General features: G+C 45.7%; 1 long non-coding RNA gene across 1 annotated transcript; it reads left to right on the top strand.

Moving 5' to 3' along the window:
- The first annotated feature begins 12,090 nt into the window (after window positions 1-12,090).
- LOC123044654 (uncharacterized) lies at window positions 12,091-20,600 on the top strand. Its single transcript, XR_006420226.1, has 9 exons — window positions 12,091-12,555; window positions 12,638-12,813; window positions 12,905-12,991; window positions 14,212-14,237; window positions 14,686-14,808; window positions 15,103-15,328; window positions 16,966-17,062; window positions 17,814-18,040; window positions 18,698-20,600. It is a non-coding gene; the product is annotated as an uncharacterized lncRNA (long non-coding RNA).
- Window positions 20,601-22,316: the final 1,716 nt, after the last annotated feature.

The raw sequence follows: 22,316 nt of genomic DNA, 5'->3' as shown, positions 1-22,316 counted from the left end.
CCGATAAAGATCTTCGTAGAATATGTAGGAACCAATATGGGCATCCAGGTCCCGCTATTGGTTATTGACCAGAGATGTGTCTCAGTCATGTCTACATCGTTCTCGAACCGTAGGGTCCGCACGCTTAAGGTTTCGATGACAGTTATATTATGAGTTTATGTATTTTGATGTACCGAAGGTTGTTCGGAGTCCCGGATATGATTACGGACATGACGAGGAGTCTCGAAATGGTCGAGACATAAAGATTGATATATTGGACGGATATATTTGGACACCGGAAAGGTTCCGGAGAAGTTTGGAGCCCCGGGAGGTTACCGGAACCCCCCGGGAGGTATATGGGCCTTATTGGGCCCATGTAGGAGGAAGAGAGAAGGAGCAAGGGAGGGGGGCGCGCCCCCCCAAGCCCAATCCGAATTGGGGAGGGGGGCCGGCCCCCCCTTTCCTTTCTCCTTCCCCCTCTTCCTATTACTACTACTAGTACTACTTCCTAATACTAGTACTCTTTCCTTCCCCCTCCAAATAAGATAAGGAAAAGAGAGGGAAACCTACTTGGAGTAGGTTTCCCCCTCCTCATGGCGCGCCCCCCCTAGGGCCGGCCACCTCCTCCCTCCCTCCTTTATATACGGGGGTAGGGGGGCACCCTAGAACACACAAGTTGATCATTGATCGTTCCTTAGCCGTGTGCGGTGCCCCCCTCCACGATATTACACCTCGGTCATATTGTAGCGGTGCTTAGGCGAAGCCCTGCAACAGGAGAACATCAAGATCGTCACCACGCCGTCGTGCTGACGGAACTCCCCCTCGGCGCCTCTGCTGGATCGGAGATCGAGGGTGCGTCATCGAGCTGTACGCGTGTCAAGAACTCGGAGGTGCCGGAGTAACGGTACTTGGATCGGTTGAACCGGAGGACGTACGACTACTTCCTCTACGTTGCGTCAACGCTTCCGCTTCGGTCTACGAGGGTACGTAGACAACACTCTCCCCTCGTTGCTATATCATCACCATGATCTTGCGTGTGCGTAGGAAATTTTTTGAAATTACTACGTTCCCCAACAGTGGCATCCGAGCCTAGGTTTTATGCGTTGATGTTATATGCACGAGTAGAACACAAGTGAGTTGTGGACGATATAAGTCATACTGCCTACCAGCATGTCATACTTTGGTTCAGCGGTATTGTGAGATGAAGCGGCCCGGACCGACATTACGCGTACGCTTACGCGAGACTGGTTTCACCGTTACGAGCACTCGTGCTTAAAGGTGGCTGGCGGGTGTCTGTCTCTCTCACTTTAGTTGAACCGAGTGTGGCTACGCCCGGTCCTTGTGAAGGTTAAAACGGAGTCTATTTGACAAACTATCGTTGTGGTTTTGATGCGTAGGTGAGATTGGTTCTTGCTTAAGCCCGTAGCAGCCACGTAAAATTTGCAACAACAAAGTAGAGGACGTCTAACTTGTTTTTGCAGGGCATGTTGTGATGTGATATGGCCAAGACATGATGCTATATTTTATTGTATGAGATGATCATGTTTTGTAACCGAAGTTATCGGCAACTGGCAGGAGCCATATGGTTGTCGCTTTATTGTATGAAATGCAAACGCCCTGTAATTGCTTTACTTTATCACTAAGCGGTAGCGATAGTCGTAGAAGCAATAGATGGCGTAACGACAACGATGCTACGATGGAGATCAAGGTGTCGCGCCGGTGACGATGGTGATCACGACGGTGCTTCGAAGATGGAGATCACAAGCACAAGATGATGATGGCCATATCATATCACTTATATTGATTGCATGTGATGTTTATCCTTTATGCATCTTATCTTGCTTTGATTGACGGTAGCATTTTAAGATGATCTCTCACTAATTATCAAGAAGTGTTCTCCCTGAGTATGCACCGTTGCGAAAGTTCTTCGTGCTGAGACACCACGTGATGATCGGGTGTGATAGGCTCTACGTTCAAATACAACGGGTGCAAAACAGTTGCACACGCGGAATACTCAGGTTATACTTGACGAGCCTAGCATATACAGATATGGCCTCGGAACACGGGGACCGAAAGGTCGAGCGTGAATCATATAGTAGATATGATCAACATAGAGATGTTCACCATTGAAACTACTCCATCTCACGTGATGATCGGACATGGTTTAGTTGATTTGGATCACGTAATCACTTAGATGACTAGAGAGATGTCTGTCTAAGTGGGAGTTCTTTAGTAATATGATTAATTGAACTTAAATTTATCATGAACTTAGTACCTGATAGTATTTTGCTTGTCTATGTTTGTTTGTAGATAGATGGCTCGTGCTGTTGTTCCGTTGAATTTTAATGCGTTCCTTGAGAAAGCAAAGTTGAAAGATGATGGTAGCAATTACACGGACTGGGTCCGTAACCTGAGGATTATCCTCATTGCTGCACAGAAGAGTTACGTCCTGGAAGCACCGCTGGGTGCCAGGCCTGCTGCTGATGCAACTGACGACGTTAAGAACGTCTGGCAGAGCAAAGCTGATGACTACTCTATAGTTCAGTGTGCCATGCTTTACGGCTTAGAACCGGGTCTTCAACGACGTTTTGAACGTCATGGGGCATATGAGATGTTCCAGGAGTTGAAGTTAATATTTCAAGCAAATGCCTGGATTGAGAGATATGAAGTCTCCAATAAGTTCTACAGCTGCAAGATGGAGGAGAACAGTTCTGTCAGTGAGCATATACTCAAAATGTCTGGGTATAATAATCACTTGATTCAACTGGGAGTTAATCTTCCGGATGATAGCGTCATTGACAGAATTCTCCAATCACTGCCACCAAGCTACAAGAGCTTTGTGATGAACTATAATATGCAAGGGATGAACAAGACTATTCCCGAGCTCTTCGCGATGCTGAAAGCCGCGGAGGTAGAAATCAAAAAGGAGCATCAAGTGTTGATGGTCAACAAGACCACTGGTTTCAAGAAAAGGGGCAAAGGGAAGAAGAAGAAGGGGAACTTCAAAAGGAACGGCAAACAAGTTGCTGCTCAAGTGAAGAAACCCAAGTCTGGACCTAAGCCTGAAACTGAGTGCTTCTACTGCAAGCAGACTGGACACTGGAAGCGGAACTGCCCCAAGTATTTGGCGGATAAGAAGGATGGCAAAGTGAACAAAGGTATATGTGATATACATGTTATTGATGTGTACCTTACTAATGCTCGCAGTAGCACCTGGGTATTTGATACTGGTTCTGTTGCTAACATTTGCAACTCGAAACAGGGACTACGGATTAAGCGAAGATTAGCTAAGGACGAGGTGACGATGCGCGTGGGAAATGGTTCCAAAGTCGATGTGATCGCGGTCGGCACGCTACCTCTACATCTACCATCGGGATTAGTTTTAGACCTGAATAATTGTTATTTGGTGCCTGCGTTGAGCATGAACATTATATCTGGATCTTGTTTGATGCGAGACGGTTATTCATTTAAATCAGAGAATAATGGTTGTTCTATTTATATGAGTAATATCTTTTATGGTCATGCACCCTTGAAGAGTGGTCTATTTTTATTAAATCTCGATAGTAGTGATACACATATTCATAATGTTGAAGCCAAAAGATGCAGAGTTGATAATGATAGTGCAACATATTTGTGGCACTGCCGTTTAGGTCATATCGGTGTAAAACGCATGAAGAAACTCCATACTGATGGACTTCTGGAATCACTTGATTATGAATCACTTGGTACTTGCGAACCGTGCCTCATGGGCAAGATGACAAAAACACCGTTCTCCGGATCTATGGAGAGAGCAACAGATTTGTTGGAAATCATACATACAGATGTATGTGGTCCGATGAATGTTGAGGCTCGTGGCGGATATCGTTATTTCCTCACCTTCACAGATGATTTGAGCAGATATGGGTATATCTACTTGATGAAGCACAAGTCTGAAACATTTGAAAAGTTCAAAGAATTTCAGAGTGAAGTAGAAAATCATCGTAACAAGAAAATAAAGTTTCTACGATCTGATCGTGGAGGAGAATATTTGAGTTACGAGTTTGGTTTACATTTGAAACAATGTGGAATAGTTTCGCAACTCACGCCACCTGGAACACCACAGCGAAATGGTGTGTCCGAACGTCGTAATCGTACTTTACTTGATATGGTGCGATCTATGATGTCTCTTACCGATTTACCGCTATCGTTTTGGGGTTATGCTTTAGAGACGGCCGCATTCACGTTAAATAGGGCACCATCAAAATCCGTTGAGACGACGCCTTATGAACTGTGGTTTGGCAAGAAACCAAAGTTGTCGTTTCTCAAAGTTTGGGGCTGCGATGCTTATGTGAAGAAACTTCAACCAGATAAGCTCGAACCCAAATCGGAGAAATGTGTCTTCATAGGATACCCAAAGGAGACTAATTGGGTACACCTTCTATCACAGATCTGAAGGCAAGATTTTCGTTGCTAAAATCGGATCCTTTCTAGAGAAGGAGTTTCTCTCGAAAGAAGTGAGTGGGAGGAAAGTAGAACTTGATGAGATAACTGTATCTACTCCCTTATTGGAAAGTAGTTCATCACAAGAACCGGTTCCTGTGACAACTACACCAATTAGTGAGGAAGCTAATGATATTGATCATGAAACTTCAGATCAAGTTTCTACTGAACCTCGTAGGTCTACCAGAGTAAGATCCGCACCAGAGTGGTACGGAAATCCTATTCTGGAAGTCATGTTACTAGACCATGATGAACCTACGAACTATGAGGAAGCGATGATGAGCCCAGATTCCGCAAAATGGCTAGAGGCCATGAAATCTGAGATAGGATCCATGTATGAAAACAAAGTATGGACTTTGGTTGACTTGCCCGATGATCGGCAAGCCATTGAGAATAAATGGATCTTTAAGAAGAAGACTGACGCTGATGGTAATGTTACTGTCTACAAAGCTCGACTTGTTGCAAAAGGTTTTCGACAAGTTCAAGGGGTTGACTACGATGAGACTTTCTCACCCGTAGCGATGCTTAAGTCTGTCCGAATCATGTTGGCTATTGCTGCATTTCATGATTATGAAATTTGGCAAATGGATGTCAAGACTGCATTCTTGAATGGATTTCTAGAAGAAGAGTTGTATATGATGCAACTGAAGGTTTTGTTGATCCAAAAGGTGCTGACAAAGTGTGCAAGCTCCAACGTTCCATTTATGGACTGGTGCAAGCATCTCGGAGTTGGAATAAACGTTTTGATAGTGTGATCAAAGCATATGGTTTTATACAGACTTTTGGAGAAGCCTGTATTTACAAGAAAGTGAGTGGGAGCTCTGTAGCATTTCTAGTTTTATATGTTGATGACATATTATTAATTGGAAATGATATAGAATTTCTGGATAGCATAAAGGGATACTTGAATAAAAGTTTTTCTATGAAAGACCTCGGTGAAGCTGCTTACATATTGGGCATCAAGATCTATAGAGATAGATCAAGACGCTTAATAGGACTTTCACAAAGTACATACCTTGACAAAATTTTGAAAAAGTTCAAAATGGATCAGGCAAAGAAAGGATTCTTGCCTGTGCTACAAGGTGTGAAGTTGAGTCAAACTCAATGCCCGACCACAGCAGAAGATAGAGAGAAAATGAAAGATGTTCCCTATGCTTCAGCCATAGGCTCTATCATGTATGCAATGCTGTGTACCAGACCTGACGTATGCTTAGCAATAAGCTTGGCAGGTAGGTACCAAAGTAATCCAGGAGTGGATCACTGGACAGCGGTCAAGAACATCCTGAAATACCTGAAAAGGACTAAGGATATGTTTCTCGTATATGGAGGTGACAAAGAGCTAGTCGTAAATGGTTACGTCGATGCAAGCTTTGACACTGATCCGGACGATTCTAAATCGCAGACCGGATACGTGTTTTTATTAAACGGTGGAGCTGTAAGTTGGTGCAGTTCTAAACAAAGCGTCGTGGCGGGATCTACATGTGAAGCGGAGTACATAGCTGCTTCTGAAGCAGCAAATGAAGGAGTCTGGATGAAGGAGTTCATTTCCGATCTAGGTGTCATACCTAGTGCATCGGGACCAATGAAGATCTTCTGTGACAATACTGGTGCAATTGCCTTGGCAAAGGAATCCAGATTTCACAAGAGGACCAAGCACATCAAGAGACGCTTCAATTCCATTCGGGACCAAGTCCAAGTGGGAGACATAGAGATTTGCAAGATACATACGGATCTGAATGTTGCAGACCCGTTGACTAAGCCTCTCTCACGAGCAAAACATGATCAGCACCAAGACTCCATGGGTGTTAGAATCATTACTATGTAATCTAGATTATTGACTCTAGTGCAAGTGGGAGACTGAAGGAAATATGCCCTAGAGGCAATAATAAAGTTATTATTTATTTCCTCATATCATGATAAATGTTTATTATTCATGCTAGAATTGTATTAACCGGAAACATGATACATGTGTGAATACATAGACAAACATATAGTCACTAGTATGCCTCTACTTGACTAGCTCATTAATCAAAGATGGTTATGTTTCCTAACCATTGACATGTGTTGTCATTTGATTAATGGGATCACATCATTAGGAGAATGAGGTGATTGACATGACCCATCCCGTTAGCTTAGCACTTGATCGTTTAGTATTCTGCTATTGCTTCCTTCATGACTTATACATGTTCCTGTAACTATGAGAATTGTGTAACTCCCGTTTACCGGAGGAACACTTTGGGTACTACCAAACGTCACAACGTAACTGGGTGATTATAAAGGAGTACTACAGGTGTCTCCGAAGGTACATGTTGAGTTAGCATAATTCGAGATTAGGTTTTGTCACTCCGATTGTCGGAGAGGTATCTCTGGGCCCTCTCGGCAATGCTCATCACCTAAGCCTTGCAAGCATGTAACTAATGAGTTAGTTATAAGATGAAGTATTACAGAACGAGTAAAGAGACTTGTCGATAACGAGATTGAACTAGGTATTGGATACCGACGATCGAATCTCGGACAAGTAACATACCGATGACAAAGGGAACAACGTATGTTGTTATGCGGTTTGACCGATAAAGATCTTCGTAGAATATGTAGGAACCAATATGGGCATCCAGGTCCCGCTATTGGTTATTGACCAGAGATGTGTCTCAGTCATGTCTACATCGTTCTCGAACCGTAGGGTTCGCACGCTTAAGGTTTCGATGACAGTTATATTATGAGTTTATGTATTTTGATGTACCGAAGGTTGTTCGGAGTCCCGGATATGATTACGGACATGACGAGGAGTCTCGAAATGGTTGAGACATAAAGATTGATATATTGGACGGATATATTTGGACACCGGAAAGGTTCCGGAGAAGTTTGGAGCCCCGGGAGGTTACCGGAACCCCCCGGGAGGTATATGGGCCTTATTGGGCCCATGTAGGAGGAAGAGAGAAGGAGCAAGGGAGGGGGGCGCGCCCCCCCAAGCCCAATCCGAATTGGGGAGGGGGGCCGGCCCCCCCTTTCCTTTCTCCTTCCCCCTCTTCCTATTACTACTACTAGTACTACTTCCTAATACTAGTACTCTTTCCTTCCCCCTCCAAATAAGATAAGGAAAAGAGAGGGAAACCTACTTGGAGTAGGTTTCCCCCTCCTCATGGCGCGCCCCCCTAGGGCCGGCCACCTTCTCCCTCCCTCCTTTATATACGGGGGTAGGGGGCACCCTAGAACACACAAGTTGATCATTGATCGTTCCTTAGCCGTGTGCGGTGCCCCCCTCCACGATATTACACCTCGGTCATATTGTAGCGGTGCTTAGGCGAAGCCCTGCAACAGGAGAACATCAAGATCGTCACCACGCCGTCGTGCTGACGGAACTCCCCCTCGGCGCCTCTGCTGGATCGGAGATCGAGGGTGCGTCATCGAGCTGTACGCGTGTCAAGAACTCGGAGGTGCCCGAGTAACGGTACTTGGATCGGTTGAACCGGAGGACGTACGACTACTTCCTCTACGTTGCGTCAACGCTTCCGCTTCGGTCTACGAGGGTACGTAGACAACACTCTCCCCTCGTTGCTATATCATCACCATGATCTTGCGTGTGCGTAGGAAATTTTTTGAAATTACTACGTTCCCCAACATCACCGCCCCCTACTATTCCCACTGCTAGCCAGGCCCTGCGGTGACGGCAGCCTCACGCCGTAGCTGAATGAGAGAACCCTCATACTCCTCTCCGTGTGGGCATCCACTGCCGCGTCTTCCCCGGCTCCGTGTCGTCCCCTTCCTAGGCCTCGCTGTCGTCCACCGTCCAGGTGCTCTCGGCACGGCGTGGTCAATGTGGTCAAGGAACGACTTCCATCGGACGTGGACTATACATGGAGAGGCTGCCAGCTGGGTCCACGGCCGCAGCAAGGAAGTGCCTCCTTATTATGCGGAAAATAATGATACCTCCACCTGACAGCAGTGACCCACCGGACGGGCCACTGTATTTTGTGAAAAAAACGTTTCCCCCCTGACTGCTGGGACCCACCAGCTACATCTTCGCACGCAAGGAAGTACGTCCGAAAAAAAATGATTCGCCCCCCTGAATGCTAGGACCCACCAGCTACATCTTCGCACACAAGGAAGTGCCTGATAGTCGGGACCCACCTGGTCGAAGCGTACATAGCGTTGTCATTCTGGTCGCGAACGTGTACATACATACTGGTGGATGTAGAGGCGCGCATGTGTCCTAGTAGAGGCACGCACGTGCCGTAGTAGAGGCGCGCACGTGTCGTAGTAGAGGCGCGCACGTAGCATGTACACGTACGTACAACGGCCAGGGTGTGAGAAAGAAAATACGGCCACGTACGTACATACGGGCAGGGTCTCGAACGCCTACTCACGCATACGTACGGTCAGGGCTCGTGTACATGGCTGGGTCGGAACGGAGAAACTGCGTCGTCGTCGTGTTCATGGAGAGGCAACGGAATGCATCGTGTTCATTGGGAGGCAACGGAATGCGTCGTGTTCATCGGAAGGCAACGGAACGCATGGGAGCCAACCGGCTTGGACGGAACAAGCGATGGAAACAAGGCTTGGCGTACCGCAGAACGGAGGAAACGACCTTGTGTTCGACCAGCCACATTCAAAACGGGATCCTATTCATCGGGAGGGGTCTGGCGTACCGCAAAACGGAGGAAACGGACCTCCTACGGTCGAAACAGGGGTCCTGTTGATCGGGAGGGGTGTGGCGTACCGCAAAACGGACGAAACGGACTTGTGTTGGAGCGCTACAATCGAAACGGGGCTCCTGTTCATCGGGAGGGGTGTGGCGTACCGCAAAACGGGACTCCACGGGATATTGTTCATCTCCACCGTCGACCTCCTCCAGCCTCCACGGGCTCATGTTCATCCAGCCTCCACCGCGTGCTACTCCATCGGCTACTGTTCAACCACCCCTCCACGGGCACCCCTCCATCGTCTACTGTTCATCCAGCCCTCCACGGGGTCGTCCTGTTCATCCAGCCCTCCACTCCACGGGGGCCTGTTCATCCAGCCCCAACCGGCTCGATCGATCGGGGTCCTATTCATCCAGAGGCAACGTCACCGCTCACTGTTCATCCACCCCCCCCGCAACGCTCACTGTTCATCCCAGAGGCAGCATCGATCGGCTTCAGTTAGCAGTAGTAGCGAAGGAATCGCTCGATCGGGTTTAGTTAACAGCCATCGATCGATCGCTCGGGTTCAGTAACGCGTAGCCTGCAATGCAATCGCTCGGGTTCAGTTAGAGCCCAACGCCTCGCTCGGGTTCAGTTAGAGCCAACGCCTCGCACACACGCGCGTACATGTATGAGAGAAACACGCATCGCTCGGCCCCCAACCACCCACCGTAACCGGGAACTCCCCAAAATTTTCCTCGCCCTTGCTTCTATCATGGTTTTTTCCGTCATGGACGGCCCAAAGAATGTCATGCAGTTGCGTCTCCGGCCTGCCCAGGACGAAAAGCCCATTTTCTGTCATGATTTTTTGTCATAGAAGTAGGAGCCCACCACATCTATGACGATACCGGGTTTTATCACAATTATCGTCATAGAAGTGTCATTTGTATGACAGAAAAAAATTTAGTTCGGCCCAAAATGTCACGGATGTGTCTTTTTTGTAGTGCTTGTATGTGCCTTCAAAGGTTTTGACGAACACTCTTGCCAAATCATCCCAGCAGAATATGCTACTTGGATGGAGCGGCATTAGCCAGGCCTGAGCGGAGCCCTCAAGCATTAGTGGCAAGTGCTTCATGGTCACGTTGTCATTGCCGCTGCCGATCTGGATTGCCACTCGGTAATCTTCCAACCAAATCTTAGGCTTGGACTCGCCAGTGAACTTGCTAATCCCCATGGCTAATCTGAAGTTGTTGGGAATCTCTGCCGCTCGTATGTAATGGCTGAAGCACTTGGGGATCGATGGTACGTAACCACTCGGTACATCGTGATCTTGGCCTTCTCACAGGGCTCGACCCCTATCGACCAAGTTCTGAGAGAGAACGAATCTTGCATTGAACAAAGGGTCTCGAGTGTCCCTCGTATGGCGGGCGAGACTCGGCCTACAATCGTTGCCGTGTGTACGCTTGGCATCGTAGGGCTGACGCCCGTATGCACCGTCTCATGGCGGAGACATCATGGCGCGATCATAGTCATCGTGACGCTGGGGAGACTCGACTCGACCATGCCTCAGATCTTCATAGTGTTCTCTTGAGGAGGAAGTGACTCGGCGCCTACAAGAGCCTAGTGGGCTATGTGCCAACTGAATGGTTTCCGTGCGCACTGATGCGCTGTGGATCCGATCTCTAGACTGGAACACTGCCGCGTTTTGCGATAATGCGGTCTTCAAGAACACCTGGATCTGTCGAATCCCTCCCCGACCGTAGAGCCAGAGGGCTGGATGGAATCTGTGATCCGAGTGGCAGCTGCCAGATTTTTCAATGGAGTACTTAGGACTTGATACTTACGAGGCTGGTCACTTGAGTAAAGTCGGTGCTTATGCCGACTGGAACTGGGTTGACGGCACTCGTGCTCATCCAGCTCCCTTTGAAGCCGCTCGAGGTGATCGCGCTCTGCCAAGGTAGCCATGCGAGTCGACTCCATGGCCAACGCCTCGGGGGTCGTCCCCATGATGGGGGTGTTCAGGAGCTGTTCGTTCCTGTGTCGGAGCTCGTCTCGCTGCTCCGGGTGAGAGCTTGGAGCACGTACGGCTCGTGGACCGGAATGCCGCCGTCAGTGTTGACATGAGACGCACCCACACGTCTGTCCTTGGGTTTTGTGTGTCCCGAGGGTGCGCGGTGCTCGGAGTTGTCCGCCATGAGAATCTCGGCGGTCGACTTGATGCTCTCGGACCAGATTCCACGGAGGAATCATCCAGTGATCCATCAGAAAGGTCAAGGGCGGGCTTGTCGAACTCGAGAGCCGCCACATGTTCCGCCGCTGCCTGGGTGGCAACAGCGTGCTTGATCCAGCGTTGTAGCCGCGAATGCCCAGAGCGCTTGCAACGACGCGCAATGGTGGTGTTGGCAACCACTCGGTACGGAGTCGAGGGCTGTCGGAGGAGGACTCTGTAGGAGGAAGCACGGAAGTGTGTCGCGCCGCGGACAGGCAACGCCTCCACGTCCAGCGGGGCTTCGCGTAGCCACGCTGAGTGATCAGGGATGAAGGAGATCATCCCAAAACGGATTTCGCCGCCGACTGACATGATGATGAGGAAATCCACCTACACCGTGAAACTTCTGCTAGACGCCTAGCCCCACGGTGGGCGCCAACTGTCATGGTTATGATCCTGACAATGAGTACTAGGGTACGGATAAGGGGCAGAGCCTAGCTACGACGCATGTGTAACACTCGGTGTTTAACGAGTTCAAGCCCCTCACTCGGTGAAGGTAAAAACACTACGTCTCGTGCCCTGAGGCTTGCTTTGATTTGATGGATATTGAACCTATAAACCCTGGAGAACCGCTAGGCAGAAGGAAGGTGGCCACGTCGCCCCTAAATCGCTGCTGCCACAGCTGGTAAATTTCGTGCCCCGCCGAGGGCATTTTTGTAATTTCACGTACAGGCAAATACAGATGTATAAAACTCACCCGCTGCCATGGAGAAACCCTAGCCGTCGCCTGCCCCGCGCGAGAGCGACCTAACCTGCGTCCCCCCGAGCCCCCCTTGCCGCCGCCACCCCTCCCCTCTGCCCCGTGCCGGATCCGCCTGCCGCCGCCGCCACGCTCTCCTCTGCCCCGATCCCCCTCACCTGCTTCCTCCCCACCTCGCCCCGTGAGCCCCGATCCCCTCCTTCCCTGCTCTCCACTATGCCGCCGCCTCCTCTCCTTCATTTTTCTCTCCGGCGGCGGCGCCAAAGAAGGTGCACACGGGTGGTGGATCCGTGCCTGAGAAGAGCGGCGGGGACTGCACTCCGGTCGCGGTGGGGGTGCAGCCGCGGGGAAGACGAACTAGGTCCGCTGCCCGTCTTCGCCTCCGGGCCGCGTCCTTGCTGCCTCCATGGCCAAGCGCACATTTTTTTCATGTCCCTCCATGGCGCTCGTTGCTGGCGGGATCTCGAGGAACAAGTGGCCTCCATGGCGCTCGCTGCCGCTCTGAATGGGTGAGTCCCCTCTCTCTTTTCCCCATTACCCTCCTTTTTTCTCTGCCTCGTTGCTGCTCATCCTCCAATCTCGTCCATTCAGATAGGGTTGACGCAGCACACACGGTCTAGGAAGGCCACGGGATGACTGTGAGATGCAGTGAGGGCAACAGCGACAACGGAGGTATCTATCCTCGTCGAGCTTCCACCCCGGTGGCTGCGTGCAGAGGAGCAGAATTCGAGGACATCTTCCAGTTCGTGGGGGAGACTCAAACACAGGTAAGCTCTTCTTTTCCTTTCCTTGTCTTCCCATGATGACCTGGGCTCATCTCTCTAATTCATGTCTTCCTAATCTGTTGTTGTTATGCAGATAGGGTTTGGGTGGAGGTTGATTCCCCTCCCACAGAGCGTACAAAGTTGCGTTGCTTTGCACAGATCTTTCTTTGATAGTTCCAAGGTGCCCCTCTCTAAGCAAGCTGCAACCATCTTCCCCCATAATTTCTTGTATTTTCTTTTTAAAAGTTTACACACTACGCTATAGGTTGGTTGGATCAATTGTATGAGGCGGAACATGAATAAGAACAATTAAAAACTTTTTAATGTGCAGGTTTATGACTGCATTACAAATCTTGGTGACTGCCTGTACATGCCATTTCAGTAGTTTGATTATGAATTACCTGCAATTAGTCAAGTGATTAGTTATTACCTGTAGTATCTGAACCTTTGTTCGATTTAGTCATTGACCATCCATTTTTTCTAAATGTATTGGTATTTTTGACAAAGTTCAAAAAAGCGCTAGGCGCTAATTATGCGTTTGGGCACCTACTTGCGCTTTTCTAGCTTAGGCGTGATTAGGCGAAATTAGACGCAATTAGGCGTTAGTACTGTAACGTGAAGAAATAAGCTAGATGGGCTGGGCTAGCCCACTAAACCATAGGCCCATCTTCATATCCTCCTACTAAAAGCTCTCGTCTGCTGCAGTCGATAGGAAATTTAGGTTTCCTCCTCACGCTGCCTCCCTCCCTCTTCCTCTGTCCCTTGTTGGAGAAGCTCGATCCCTCGCCGGAGAAGCTCGATTTGTCGCCGGGGCAGTTGAATCCCTCGTCGGAGAGGATGAATCCTCGCAGGGGAGGTCGAATCCTCGCCGGGGAGACTGATTTCTCACCTCAGAAAGCTGATTCCTCGCCGGAGAGGCTGATTTCTCGCCGGAGGACCTCGCCGGCCGCTTTTTTGAGCGCCTAGGGCCAAAGGGAGGCGCTATGCCAACGCCCAGCGCTTAAGCGCGCCTAGGCGAGCGCCTAATAGCGCCTTCTTGAACAGTGATTTTTGATATGCCATTTGTCTCAACACACTAATGTCAAATCTGGTACTCCCTCCGTCCGGAAATACTTGTCATCAAAATGGATAAAAGGGGATGTATCTAGAACTAAAATATGTCTAGATACATCCCCTTTTATCCATTTTGATGACAAGTATTTCCGGACGGAGAGAGTAGTTGTTCGTCTACCAGGAAATTTGTTAAGGTGTCTATGTTACCAATGGATAATGAGTAAAAACTTCATTTATGAATATTATATGGAAAAACGTCTTCCTTTGTGCTGCTTCCGTGTCTAAGAAATTCACAGGGAAGAGGCTCTATGATAGAGGGTTTTACTTCTCTTTTTTGTTTTTTTGTAGCTTGATGCGATGAATTTCTCCTGCAGGTATGCCGTCATTCCTTCATTCACCATACGCAAATCTTGGTCTTCAATTTATTTTATTTCCTACGAGTGACCTGACATTAATGTGATGCTATGTCAGCCTAGAGTGTAGAGTGAGTCAAGTATGTAGTAGATGCACTAATTTGGCTCATAGCCTTGCTTCACTGCTGTGTAGATGCAAAACTTTGTTTTCTTGTGCTGAATGTTTGTGGCTATTTTCCATTTTTGCTCATTCTGATCTAACCAAATAGACCCCATGGATTTGAGGTTGTCATGCATGCCATGTTTGGATATGCCCTTATTTGTATCAAAATATATGGATGATTGCTTTTATCATTTCCATCTATATTTTTCACTTGACTAGCCATTAGCGTTGTGGTTTGCTATCGAATGAACTGTTTTTTTTATTTGCATTGTTTGTCATCCTCCTGCTTATTATTGTTCGTTTCAGTTTGTAGGGCTTGTACACTCCACCGTCTAAAATAAATCTAGCCAAAAGGTGGTTGAGAGAAATTTTGTGGTGCCACTATGTTCTTCCAGGTTTAAGCGCTTTGACTCTACTAATTTTAGCCAGGTTTGTATCATCAGATTGCACGCTACCTTTCATTGGTGTATTTGCAAGCTATATAGAATTGCCGATCAACATGTTCAAAGTTGTATCCTCTTATATTTTGCTGCTTATTGCTATGTTCACTTCAGTAATGTGTAATTTGGTGTTCTTTTATTTCTTCTGCACAGATGCTATTCAGTGCAACCTTCATGTGCACCTTGACTTCTATGGATAATCTTGTACATAATTTCCTCTTTTTTATTGATGTGTGGTTTTATCGGTGTGATTAATTCCCTCTCTTTTTACTTTTCATGTCAGGTACTGCATGTGCTTTCTGTGATGGCAAGGATAAATTACTACGCAATTTTGGCACTATCCAGATCAAAGATTCATGTCCTAAAATATTTTGCTCGGCTTCATGCAATTGAACTGTTATCGCATATTTACGAGCCCCTAGGAAAGTCGGCATTCAGGTCACCTACTAAAGCTCCTCCTCGCCACCGCGTGTGCACATCGGCGTGGCCACCCTTCTGTCCAACTGTAGGTACTCCCCGGCTCCCCTCTGTGGCCTCTCTCTACCCCTGTCCTATCTCTCTTCCTGACCTTCTCTGTACCAGTATGAGTTGGTTGATTACATCTTTCATTTCTATGCTGATGCATATCTTATTGCTAGCTAGGTAAATGTTTCTAATTTTAGGTGCATTATATTCTATGAGTCCTTGTGATTTTTGTTCTTCCACTCAAGGCATGTGAGCCCTCGTTCAGTCAGTACAGTCAAACAAAATACCTAGAAACATGTGGATTGATGATTCCCCTTATGTTTTTTATTAATGATGTATTGCAGGAGTTAATCTGTATTGCGAGCGTGTTGCGCACAAAGTATTGGGCTACCAGAAAGCAGATTAGTTACATCTGGACTCTGGAGTACAGTTTCGTGTCTTGCATGGTTGAGATAGTTGATGATGTACAATCAGCCATTGACCATGTAAATTGTTTCTATGTTTTAAAGGCGTCCGTAAGGCGACGCCTAGGCGACGCCTAGGCGTCGAGGCGCCCCCCCAGCGCTTTGCGCTTTAGGCGCCTAGGCGTCCGCTTTAGGCGCCTAGGCGTCGAAGCGCCCCCCCAGCGCCTTAAAGCAAGGCGTCGCCTTAAAAACATAGAATTGTTTAGAAGATCTATGGGTTATTCTGTAGCCTGTCTCCCTGATTCGATTTCTAGGTATATTCAGGAAAACTGAGATTTGGTTGAGGCGAATTCTCTTTGTTGTTTCTTCTGTTTTCAGTGCAAGATCTCTCTTATTGATAGCATTGTGAATTTTGGAGGAGATAATGTGGTATAGTTTGAGTCAAAAGGATATTTATGTTCTGCTCCTGTGGTATAAGCTGTTTTGTTTCCTTCAAATAGCATAGCAAATATTTCTGCGAATGATTACAAATTTACTTAAGTAGTGACTAGAGTATATTTAACATGGGTCGTTTTGTGCAGATTTTTCTCTTCAGTTATTTTCTCGCATCAAAATTTTATTTTCACCGCTTTTAGGTTTAATTGGATAAAACAATTGTTGGGTTAAGTAAGTATATGTTGTTTTCGTACTATAGTGGAGTACTTGCTCTGTTTTCTTCCTTCACATTGCACGGAACTCGTGTACTATTCAGAAACACGATGGTGAATCTGCAATCATGATGGTTTCTTTATGACACCAGCCTACTTTAATGTCATTTTCTCTCATCAAGTAGGTAAATATATGGCGAAAATTCGATATGGCTGGTCATAATACTAGACAGCTATAAAACTGTCACCTATAGAACTGTTGTGTTCCATTGTGTCATTGCTACTGCCTTATCTTAAAACTATATACCCAAGCAAGTACACATTTTGAATTGTTCCCATTGGTAATGTCGGATTGATCTTAGAGTTTACTAAGTATTGCCATTGAGAAACTTTCTCTATCTATGTGATTTAGTTAATGAATTCATTTTTTGTAGTCGATTATTAATGTAGGAGCTTGGGATCTTTAACCACAGAGATGATGCATAGATAGGTTAATGTATTTTTTGCGGGGGAAATAGGTTAATGTATTTGTACTCTTCTTCTTTGTAGGAGTTCAATTAATGAATTCAGTTTTCCATACTCGATTAATTCAGTTTTCAGTTAATGAATTTAATGTCCTCTTCCTTTTAGGTCCCAAGTTGGTTATTGTTGGTTTTTGCTCATGCACAAGCACAACCCATCATAGGAATCAGTAGGACCATCTTGATGGATGTAAGGACCGCAACAGGTAAATGACTTCTGTTTTCACATTTGAAATTATAGCTTGAATTACGCCCTGGGTGTGGCCGTGACCAAAAATAAATGGGGGTCAATAATTGTAGAGGATGGATACAGACATGACTAAGACTTACTGCTTGTTGTGATACTCCTACTTTGTATCTTTGATTATAGAATATAAAATTTCTCTCGACCATCTTTGTCGTATGTAATTAGAAAATAGGAATAGTACTCCATTTAATTTCCTTCTGAACTAAAAACAGGCGAACGTGACCTAAACACGCCAACGCCACATCCGAACAACGTTATGTTTCTTATCTTTGCACTCGCCGTTTGCTATTGTACACTTATGTGATCATATGCTTTTGGTTGGGCTGACTTTATCCGATATATATATATGGCATATTAGTTATCATTGCACTTGCATCAAGGCATGCATAAGTTTATCTCTTCAACTATCCTTTTGAATCTGGTTTACATGCATGGTGTCTCATCCTGGCAATCCATTGACATGGGTGTGTAATACTTCTACATTCTTCTATCTCAAATGCAGTTTGTTTCGTACTGCCAAAACCCTGTCATAATAGAAAATCTCTGTTTTTCTTTGTGTTCTCATTTGTGAGTTATTTCTTATTTCTCTTTTCAGTTAATGGATTTGACCTTGCGACAAGTAGCGTTGCCAGATTCTCATGTTCCCACGCAATACTCCAACAACTTAATGTTATGGATTTCTCACACCATACATTCCTTCTCCATCTCAGGGTTTATTCAGGGGCATGTACAAGACTCCTATATGCTGTTAGCTCCTCCCAAACATAGTAAGGCTTTGTTTTTTTGGATGATACCCCCTCCACCAGAGGCTCAGCACAACAAGGACATTTTCCAACAAGAAATTAATTTGAATGAGGGTTGCTGGTGAAGGATGGAGCGGGTGATGAATAGATGAGGAAGCCGATTTGTAATGCTCAGAACGCAGAAGGAACATCAGGTGAACTATATGCTTGAAACACCACCGTAGATAGGACATTGTCTAAACCCGAGTGCTCCTGTATATAATGTACACCCTTTGTTCCTAAATATAAGTCACTTTCGTAGTTTAATTGAACTTAAAAAACATCTTATATTTAGAAACATAGGTGGTATGAACTGGTGCCTTGAGTTACCATAAACTAGGTGACCAAGGCTATATATGTGATGCATCTCTGCCTATGCTTCTTTGCGGAACTGGTCTTATATTTTGATCTGTCCATGACACCCTTGCATTAATATTGTATGACATTGTTTATTCATGTTCAGATGTTCTATTCAGTGCAAATGCTACATGTATGCGCTTATTACGTTAGCATGGGTGATATGTTTGATGCCCGTATAGAGATGCTACTTTATTTTGTAGTTCATCTTTTCCAATCATTTCTTAATAATCTCCATTATTATTAATGAAATGGCACCATAATATGTCATATGGTGGTAGGAAATGTGTTTACATGGAATTCTGTATCTTAGATAAAGAACTATTATCAATAAAATATGTATACGAATTTCCATATCTCTTGGTTATTTTATATATACGTTACATATTATTCCTAACCAATTTCTTAGTATTACTTAGGGTGTGTTTGTTTGGCTGTAATTTCCATGGCTGCAGCTGAAGGAGCGGCTGTAGCTGGTGATGGAAGAGAGGCACTTGCATTTGCCCACCAGAAGTACAGATCGGTAAAGTACAGAGAAACTTCAGAGCATGGTAGCATTGTTTATGAGAAGAATCCACGACGGACTGATAATCTAATTCTTCTTGGAATTATCTACTGTCAGTTTATGACTTGGTGCTCGCTGAAGCTTCTATTTTCTACCAAAAGTGCTATTAAACAAAAGAACTCTACCGATCCAGGATTTTATCCTAAGTTGCTATTAAACTCACAAGAGGGAGCCTTTTAATAACAAAGGAACTCTAACCATGCTTTTTATATACTACGTATATGTATGATGTACTAGCAGTTCCTATTTTTTAACTATTGCATATCAGAATATTGAATTGGCTATGTCTGCAAAAAAATATGATGTATTAAATTATGTCATGAAAGGGATTTGTTCATTTTCAAAACTAAGTTGGATGAGCTTAAAGAACTTATTCACCAGTACAGGTTAAATATGCTTTAAAAAAATAGATGTATTTTTTTAGTGTACATTATCTTTTATGTCTAAAGGAATACTGGATATGCTTATTTCTACTGCTATAGTACAAGTTAACCCATCCCAACTCCATAGCAGTACTACAAACAGAACTGGAATGATTATATTTCTTTATAGATTTTACAAATTCAGCATGTTGAGCATTTTTTGTGTGATTTTCTTGATAAATCAACTATTAGAGTAAACTTTCGTACTTAGCGACAACTTGATTTAGCATAATATGTTGGTTTCTGAACTTGGTAGATGAAATCACCCAGGAAAGCTACGTGTGTGCAAGCTAGCTAGACAAGCACACAAGCAAACTGTTGGATTGATGAACACATAATATAGTCTCTGTGTAGCAAAAAGCTCTCTCTTTCTCTCAAGTACAGGCAGCCCACGAGCAGCCAGCAGAGCAATAGCGAGCAGCCAACTAACAGCAAACAGAAGTAGCAGCAGTAAGCAGCGGAAGCGAGCAGCAACAAGCTCGTGGCCTAACCATGTTGGCCCGGACCAAAAATGAGAAAAAGCGACGCTGACAAAGAAAAGAAGGCACGAGAAGGCAGTGGCGGCTTCTCACCTTGCTGTTCGTGGCGATGTCAGATGGCACAAGGACTGATGACAGCGAATTCAGGACGGCAGCAATGGCAGTCAGTGTCGAGGAAGAAGTAAGAGAGACCCGCAGCTTCGAACCTTTGGGCCAGAGTAGACGCGGAGCCACGGTTCCTGGAGTTACTCACGGTTCCTGGAGTTACTCGGGGAGGATGACGACCGCGGTGGCGTCATAACGACAGCTGATGGAACAGAGGAAGGCGGCCTCGGTCCAAAAGTTCTCTGCATGCTCGGTGTCCAGGAATCGAATCAGAACGATGGCCGGAGGTGAACAAAGTTAGGGAAACTACTTAGGATCAAGGACTCATTGGAAAAATGAGGCGATTCATTGTGGCGTCCAGCGGGCCTGCATGTTGGACCTTGGGGCGTGGACGTCGAGCCGGACGGTGGGCTGTTGGATTCCGCCCGTTCCTATGGCTGGCGCTGCAGCAGCGAGCGGTGGTGTACCCGACGAGCTCGACCAGAAAGAGGATCTAGGAGGAAGAGGAAATGGATTGAGGAGGAAGGTAGTGGAGTAGGAGTATGAGTAAAACGTGAAGGGGCAGGGAGTTGCGGGCGCGTCCCATGAGCAGGCGCTGCCAGCCTGACTGGTGGGTTCACGAGAGGGACCCACTGGTCAGTAACAAAGGGAGAGGTTGAAAAAATATATATGAAAATGACTGGAATATCTCTTACTCCTCTACTCCCTCGTAATCTACTCAAGATTAATTTTATTGCTCAAAACTCATCAGAAATATCTTTGAAATTTTCACATATGCTACTACTTATACTCCCTTTGTTCCTAAATATAAGTCTCTTAGAGATTCCAATACGGACTACATATGGAGCAAAATGAGTGAATCTACACTCTAAAACATGTCTATATACATCCGTATGTAGTCCGCATTGAAATCTCTAAAAAGACTTATATTTAGGAACGGAGGGAGTATAATATAACTTTGTGAAAGTGTCCAAGACTTATCAGGAGTATTTGACTGCCTTTTTCCAGATTTGGTTTCAAATATGCCTCGAGTTTGGGTTTGAACTGTAAGCCGGTGATATGAAATTTTGAAATTCATTAATCTTTTACAAGAGTTTGTAAATAACACAGGACTTGGAGATATAGCATGGAGTATGAGTTAGACGTGTCAAACTATTTTAAAAATTTGTTTGCAGATAACTCTTGGTTTGGATTATCATCATCAACCATCTATTTATCATTAATCCGTACTTATTTCCATATGTTTCATTACGTGTTTATATATTTTAATGCACACTCTTCCAATACCTGGCTTATACTCGGCCTTTGCACCATTGACGCTTGACTCTCATCATCCATGTGCTCTAAATGAACCATCAACAGCAACACAGGCCTTGTGCACGCATAGCTTATGGCTTTAAAAACATCTAATTTGGCTCTATGATAAAAAGAACCTTACCTGTGGTCTCCAATGATGTCATGCATTGCTTTTGTACAACTGCCGCCTATACCTATATTATAATCTATGTAACCCCAGATGCTATTACTTATGTGCACCACATCCATCTACTGATCTTTCGCCAAGCAGAATGCTTATTCTTTATTTCTAATACCATTATAAATATTCTGTGTAACAATACATGCCTTACTCTCGCCTCTTGCGCCATCGGCGCAACGGGTCATCTAGTGGTTACAAAGGTTGAACGTCCCCAACTATGGAGAGGGGAGCGACTTATATAGAGTGCGCTGCAGCCCCATGTCTCCCACGCCGTCGAGGCAATTAATGCCATTGAATGAGACAGTTACTAGTATAATGAGCCTCTACTACAACAGTTACAGGTAACGGTAGCTATGACTCTACTTAATGGATGACTTAGGATCCCTCGACCGTTGCAGGTCCCACGACGTCCTCCGGCCTTTTATGTTTGAGTGGTGGTCCATCAGCCGAGTGAAGTGTGGTCGTCCGAGTGCCGTCGAGCTGTCCGAGTGATCCTCCTGATGTATGCATCCGAATGTTGGTATGGTCCAGGGACCCACCTGTGGTGGTGATGGGCCCCATGTGGGTCCCGAATGATGGGTCATTGACCCTACCTGTAATAGGTGACAACATCACACAGAGCAACCAACCTTCTCGGAAGGCGCGGGGTGTCTATTTATAGCCGAAGCAATCCCGAGGGGGAAATGACCATTCAGGACACGACGTCCAGCCAATGATCAACTGACACGTATCTAATGGTTGGATTTCAAACGCACCCGACAACTTTACTTGAGGAACAAGTAAAGTCGACTCCTTGGTTTGAGCATTTCTCTCGTAGCCTAGAAGATGATCTTCTGTGGCTGACAAGTAAATGTCTGGAAAAACAAAGAAATTTCTCTTACATCTCGCTTAGTATATGTTTCGACTAAGCATCAAATAAACATAAGTTTTGAAACACTATGACCACTCTTAGTAGTACGGTGGTCTTGTGACTCAAATAATAGAAAAAGAGCTACAAAGGAAAATGCTACATCTTTCTTCGTCCTC

Source organism: Triticum aestivum, chromosome 2B, assembly GCF_018294505.1.
Source record: "Triticum aestivum cultivar Chinese Spring chromosome 2B, IWGSC CS RefSeq v2.1, whole genome shotgun sequence".
NCBI classification, from domain to species: Eukaryota; Viridiplantae; Streptophyta; class Magnoliopsida; order Poales; family Poaceae; genus Triticum; species Triticum aestivum.
This window is presented reverse-complemented; position numbering and strand designations above follow the sequence as displayed.